We start from the raw sequence: 7,290 nt of genomic DNA, 5'->3' as shown, positions 1-7,290 counted from the left end.
GACTGAGTGTGTCTGAGATCCCCACTTATGGGTAGGGTGGGGAGGACTGGACAGTGGTCGTGGCTGTACACTGGAGATCAGTGGACGTTTCGTGGCAGAGGTTCAGGTCAGGGTTGAGGTTAAACATGGATGAATATGATGAGGGGTAGCAGTACTACTATACAATAATATCCCGCTCTCAACTTTCAAACTGGCTAATATTGTGAGATTCATTGTAGCGACACAGAAGGGATATTACTGTTCATCTGGGGTTGGGGTGTCAGTGCAGGGGATGTCTTGTTGTACTTAACAGTAGGTCTTACATGAAGTCTATCTAAAGCACACATCTGAAGAAATTCAAGAATAACAATGTAAAAAATATAATAGTAATTGTTTTGTCCGGACTGTTATGGCCCAATTTCATCATATCTACAGTACATGCTGACCCCTTGTGTCAAACAAAGGCCTACAGCATACCTATTTACAGCCTATGTATATTCACCATACATCAGGGGTCCTTAATTACATTCAGACACAGGAACATTTATTCTTGAGTGAATGGTCGGGGGGCTGGAACATAGTCATAAATAATGTGTACACTGCAAATTTAACCAAAGAAGCCGCAACAGATTTAGTATTTGACAAAAACAGAATCATTTCAAACCTTGATTACATTGGGATACGATCACATATGCCTCTCTATTTATGCATGGGAATACTTGGGAACAGATTTCCTAACCACAGGCGGAATGAAATATGAAAACATATTATATTGACCCAGATCTTGTTGCGTGACCAGTTGATAAGCTACAGGTATCTCTGCTTTATGTTATCATCACAGCAAAATAGTACATGTTTTTGTTGGCTTTCAATGCTGCATTCCAGTCAAGTGAAAATAGCATGTCTGTGGGAATGACCTCATAGGTGTGTGTGTGTGTGTGTGTACAGTATGTGCATGTGTGTGTAGGGCAAGGTTACTTAATTCTCTGTTTTTACTGTATATTTATGACTTACAGTACCCGAAGAAACTTATTTGGGGTGTATGTTTCACAGGTTGATGTTTATTGTCATGAATATTGCCCTGAAGTCAGAACTGAGCGATTTCCTCTAGATGGGCAAGCTGAAAAGTCAAAATTGTCTATATTGTAAAAATCCATGAAAACAAAAATTCAATTTTTGGTCTTAATTTAAGGTTATGGTTAGGCATTACTGTTAGCAGTGTGGTTAAGGTTAGGGTTAAGGTTATGTTTAGGTTTCAAATCTGATTGTATGACTTTGCGACTGTGCCAGCTAGTGACCACTAGTGCCTCCAGAACAAAAAACGCTAACCTGCGTCTGTTTTGACCTGCTCATGTTTTTGTTTATATTTAATCAAGATAGAGTCTCCTAAATCAAAAGTAGCACATCCTCATATTAACATGATTAATTGTTGCTGCCTCGTCATGCTATTATGTTCTGTTTGTTATAGATCGGGCCTTTGTTCTTCAAGGCTTTGACATGTGTTGTGTTGTCAGATTTCTAATGGCTGATGAAGGCTGGATCGCTCCGTTAACGACTCCAAGGACAAACAGTTTCCACTGACTCCCTATTACTGCCCTTTCCACTCATAAAGGCAGATTAAAGAAAAGAACGGTCTCTCACAGAGCAAGGTGAGCTGAGTGACTTGGTTGTGACCTATTTCGACAGTGATGTGATTGAGGTATGTGATTTAGGTATGTGAAGATTTACTAATATAACTGTTTAAATAACTATTTGTGATGGTCTGTCTGCATTTTAGGTTTTTGTGTGTAGGTTCTTACAACTATGTAATTTAAAAGTTTGTTGATTCGTCATATGTGAATACAATTGGCTTGTACAACAGTACAATAAAGTACATTAAATAAAGTACAATAAATAAAAATGTCTCATATATGAATGAACATACTTTTCCATGTATCATTTAGTGAGTATTCAAATAGTCTGTAAATCATTAAATCAATGAATCACTCCTGATATGAGCTTGGCATGGCCTACACAACATAATAATAACTATAGAACAACCAATAAACAGCGTGTAGCGCTTGTCGTCTGGAGGAGAAGAAGAGGACCAAGGTGCAGCGTGGTAAGTGTTCATATCATTTAATAAAATATGCAACACTAAACTAAACAAAACAACAAACACGACAAACACACAGTCATGAAAGGTGACACAAACACTAAACCGGAAACAACCACCCACAAACACAGGTGGGAACAGGCTACCTAAATATGATTTTCAATCAGAGACAATGATAGACAGCTGCCTCTGATTGAGAACCATATCAGGCCAAACTGTAACGGTCCTGACCTGTTTTATGTTGTTTTTTGTATGTGTTTAGGTCAGGGCATGTGTTTTGGGTGGGCAGTCTATGTTATCTGTTTCTATGTTGGTTTTGGTTGCCTGGTATGGCTCTTAATTAGAGGCAGGTGTTTTGCGTTCTCCTCTAATTAAGAGTCATATTTAGGTAGGGTGTTCTCACTGTTTGTTGGTGGGTGATTGTCTCCTGTGTCTGTGTCGATGTTACACCATACGGGATTGTTTCGGTTTGTTCGTGCGTTTTTGTAGTAAGTACTTGTTCGTTCGTTCTGCGTGTGTTATGTCAGTTCGTCGTACTAAGTCTGTCTATTTTCGTTTTGTTATTTTGTTAGTTTATTCAAGTATAGTTTGTTTCATTTTGTCTTATAAATAAAATTCATCATGTATTCACAACCCGCTGCGCCTTGGCTCGATCACTACTCCTCCTTTTCGACCGAAGAGAGAGAGGAACGCCGTTACACAAACACACAGAAATACAACACAAGGACAACATAGAACACCAGACATAGAATGCCCACCCAAACTCACGCCCTGACCAACCAAAACAGAGACATAAAAAGGATCTCTAAGGTCAGGATGTGACACAGTGTGATAGTATTCAGCAGAGAAAACTGAGAACCTTTAACATTGTGATGATAAACACTTGGGCTTGGGAGAGAAACTTAGCAAAACAACGATGTATGTCAGGTTGTCCCCAGGAACAGGTTCCACATAGGAGAATCCTAGCAACTATAGCACCTACTAGAATGTGCTGAAGATTAAGGGTGTTTCTACAACGTAGACTTTAAACCAAAGTAATAAATATCTACAGTCACAACCACCGGTGGAGATTAGAACACAATAAGCTCATCTTCACGACAGAATTATTTAACAATCTCACACCCAAGACATGATTTATAAAGTTAACAGTTGCTGTTAAATATGAATTACTGATAATATAATCATAATTTTCATTGTGATGCCATGAAAGCAGATCAGGTGATAGATGCTCTAAGCCCCATTGATACCTGGCACTGACATGAGTCCTTTGTTCTGATCTTGTCAACATTCTGATTGTGCCCATATTTCCAGAAATGTGTCTACACATGTCATAAAATATGTCTGTTACCTGTCCCCTGTGTCTGCATTGTGACCAAATGTTCTGGTTCCTTCCTTGATGTAAATTATTTTACAGCTATTCTTTCAAAATGCTAATCAGTTATTTATTGTTGGACACATATTGATGTAATCAGTCAACGGTGCCACCTGTCAATGATTTCATAGGGCGGGAAAAATGATGATTACATTGTTTCTGTCCAGGTCTGTCTACACTTGTAAGATACCCAGACACAATGTGTGTCTGACTACCAGAGGTGGACAGGATGATATGATCACAATCAGATCACAATGTGTCTTTTGATTTTATACACCTGTCTAAAAAATGTGGGCACAAACAGAACGTAGACAAGATCAGGACAAAGCTAGAACCAGGTATAAATGCGGCTATCTGTCACGCCCTGACCTTAGTTATCTTTGTTTTCTTTATTATTTTGGTTAGGTCAGGGTGTGACGAGGGTGGCATGTGTGTTTTATGTCTTGTCTAGGGGTTTTATATATCTATGGAGTTTTGGTATTGTATAGGGTTTATGTATGTCTAGGTGTGTGTAGTTAGTCTAGGCATATGTAGGTCTATGGTGGCCTAGATTGGTTCCCAATCAGAGGCAGCTGTTGATCGTTGTCTCTGATTGGGGATCCTATTTAGGTTGCCATTTCCAGTTTAGTTTGTGGGTTATTGTCTTTGTGAAGTTGCATGTATGCACTCTTTGTTTATAGCAGTCACGGTTTGTTAGTTTGTTTAGTGTTCTTTGTGTTTATTCGTCGTTCATTAAAAGTATGTATTCACATCACGCTGCGCTTTGGTCTCCTCACTACAACGATCGTGACACTATCGTTTCACAATCATTAAGAATGGAGCAACCTGTACATACTGAAACAGTAACCTGCTTATAGATAGAACACCTTGATCTAAATAGATGCAACAGTCAAATAGTGAGGTAGTTGCTCACTGAAATAGACCGAATCTGATAAAAAGGTGTGTGTGAGTCTTACAGTAGTGACTACGTTAGTGACTGAACGGAAAGCAATACGTATTTTTAAAGCTGGCTTTACACTACTCAACCCACTGTACAAGTTCTTACCTCTCCCATCTAGTAAGACTGTACTCCCCCAAGTGATAAAATGAAATATAACTCTTAAAAACAAGTGTTGAATATACCTTATTTGAGAAACATGTTCAGACTCACTAAGCCACTGTAGTCCAATGTGGTGAAGATTGAATGTCGTTTGTGTGTGCGTGTGTGTAAAGAGAATGTGTACCTACCGTGATAAATGCCTTTACACAGTGCTTCAGTAGATGCCAGATTTGAAAGCAAAGTAAACATAGTCCCACAATTAGTAACACAGCACTATCAAGCTTACTTCACAGTAACCCACACAGGAACATCAGGGGAAAACTAGGGCTGTAATCTGCACAAACAATTCATACCTCGCACATGGCCAGAGGCAGATAAGGATATTTTGATTGACTGGGAAAGGAAATATGACATTAAATGTAATATGCCACAAAGCTTTAAATGCTTGCAGTCCATATTTAGACATGATTAAAAGAAAAACAACTTTACAGTTCTGCTCTTGGTATTGCTAGTACACGTTTTTTACAACAGTCTAGTCTGCCTTTTATTGCAGAGTTGATGGCTGAGAACGCAACGTTGCATCATTCTTCTTAATGGCCTTAATAAAAAACAAACAACCAAACCCTTTAAACCAAAGAGGAAGAAGCGAAGCAAAAGGTTTTACTCCGCCAAAAATCTGTCCCTGAAAATAAACCAATGAAGTGAGGAATTTGTGTGTCGAAATTGGTCAACAAAAAATAGAATTGATAATTTGCTACGTGACGCTTATTTGATTGAATATAATTTTCATAATGGTTAGAATGCAAGCTACACAAAAACAACTTTATATCGGAGTTGTGCCTGTTGTCAGAGATAGATAGACACATCATGGATATTAGTATGGACATTGCCATTGAGGGCTTTCACCATTTTACAGTAATCAACTGGGTGGGGATTCCTACGAGTTGGGTTGCCTGGCTACCCAAACTCCTTGCTCCAGCCAAATGCTTACTCCACGCCCATGGATGTTATTTTCTTCTCTGAAAAAAATGGACTACTTTAAAATGGAGATAGCTTCAATGGCGCTGCCCATGCTGGTACAGACGCTATGATTGCACAGATACAAAGATGACTTTTCTATCTATCTCTATGGCCTGTTGTTCACACACTTATCTACTCTCTCATTGGCTAGAATGGTCTCACCTGATCTCGCCGCCTTTTGCCTGCCTTCCATCTTTGAGGACAAGTATTTCCATTGTTAGAGCAGTCACTTGAATACAGTGGCGTGCCGTGGGCCTGGGGCCTGGGCCTTCAGTGAGGTACTACACAGTCCCACCCGAATTAATCCACCTCTTAATACCATCATTATGATGCCATGGCTCTAGACACTATACATTTAGACAGAAACGCAGTATAACCAGGCGTTGCGTCACCTAGAAATTGACAAATTGATGTTTTGGGGTAAACAGTGTTTATCCAAAAACATGACACAATCAATGAGTCTTTTCAATATTTCCCTTCACCTTTTCATTGTGCAGCTCGGTTGCCCTGCGCGCTTGTTCTTTGAGCTGTAGATCCACTCCGGTGTCCCCAAAAGTTTTCAAAAGCACCATTGCTTGTAGGAGCCTGTGAGCCATTGACAGCGCTCGTAGTTGAAACTTTGAAAGTGGCGAGCGAACGAACCCATTTCCCGCCTGTGACAGGCTTTGTAGCGTCGGGCGACCTCTCCTTACAATGTCTAACTTTTCTTGAAAAGTTCGTCTTGAGAATGGCGTTATAATTATATCCTCGACCAAATCGATATCTTCTCCTCCTTCCGCCATTGTGGGTTGAAAAAACAGCTTAGTAGTACGCAAATGAATTTGTTTATCAAATTCAGTTTCCTAGATCTGCATAGGACCTGCCTCTCAATATTGGTAATTCAAACAAAAGACGTGCACGCACTACGCCTGCTAGCTGGCTCCTGTGTAACACTGGAGCCAGCCAGCAGGCGTACAATAGCCAACTCTAAAGCTGATTGGTTGACACTAAATTTTCATTTCCATTCACTATAAGCTACAAGCGCCCGCACTGTTGATTCTGAAGGCCTGAGGGCCGATTTTAGACCCCTGGCAACACATGATGGCTGAATATGATTGGATAAAAGATCTAACATAAAGACCAGCCCTCCAAATCTCAACCTGGGGCTGGAAGTAGTGCAACCAAGAGGAAAGTTATGAAATGAAGAGTATAACTCTTACTCTGGGGAATAATCTAATACATATTTGTGGGAAAATATATTTAATTTTTTTATTTATTCTGATGATGTTTAGGCCAGCAGAGAAGGCCTTGCAGGCCCTGACGGCCCACCACTGCTTGAATATCTTGTCAATATAATAGACAATCTTTGTTTAAACACACTTCAACTCTTCCTGTATGACATCACTTCCTGTGCAGGGGATGGGTTGAGGAGAAGAAGTCTGTGAAGGGATCTGGGATGTAGTACCACTCTTGTTTCTGGACTCCATTTAACTAAGTAGGTCACAATTAAAACAGAAGTGTCTCTTCTTCCCTCTTCCAGGTTTAGCCGAGGTCCTCTGATGTCCCTTCCGCCGCACGGGAGTGCCCATCTCGAGAGGGAGGAAACTGAGTGTTTATAACACAGATCAACTGCGACTGCACGGATGAGCAGGACTTCTGTGTTTATGCATTTGTTCTTCTGAAAGCTCTTGACACATACACAAACAATGGTCCTGTTGTTGAAATGCGCACAAGGAAAAGGACATGCATAACTCCTGTTGTAGTTTTTCCCTATTTATATTATTACACTTGTAAAGGAGAAGGGCC

The sequence above is a fragment of the Salvelinus fontinalis genome, chromosome 39, assembly GCF_029448725.1.
Source record: "Salvelinus fontinalis isolate EN_2023a chromosome 39, ASM2944872v1, whole genome shotgun sequence".
NCBI classification, from domain to species: domain Eukaryota; kingdom Metazoa; phylum Chordata; class Actinopteri; order Salmoniformes; family Salmonidae; genus Salvelinus; species Salvelinus fontinalis.
Note: the sequence above shows the minus strand (reverse complement) of the source record.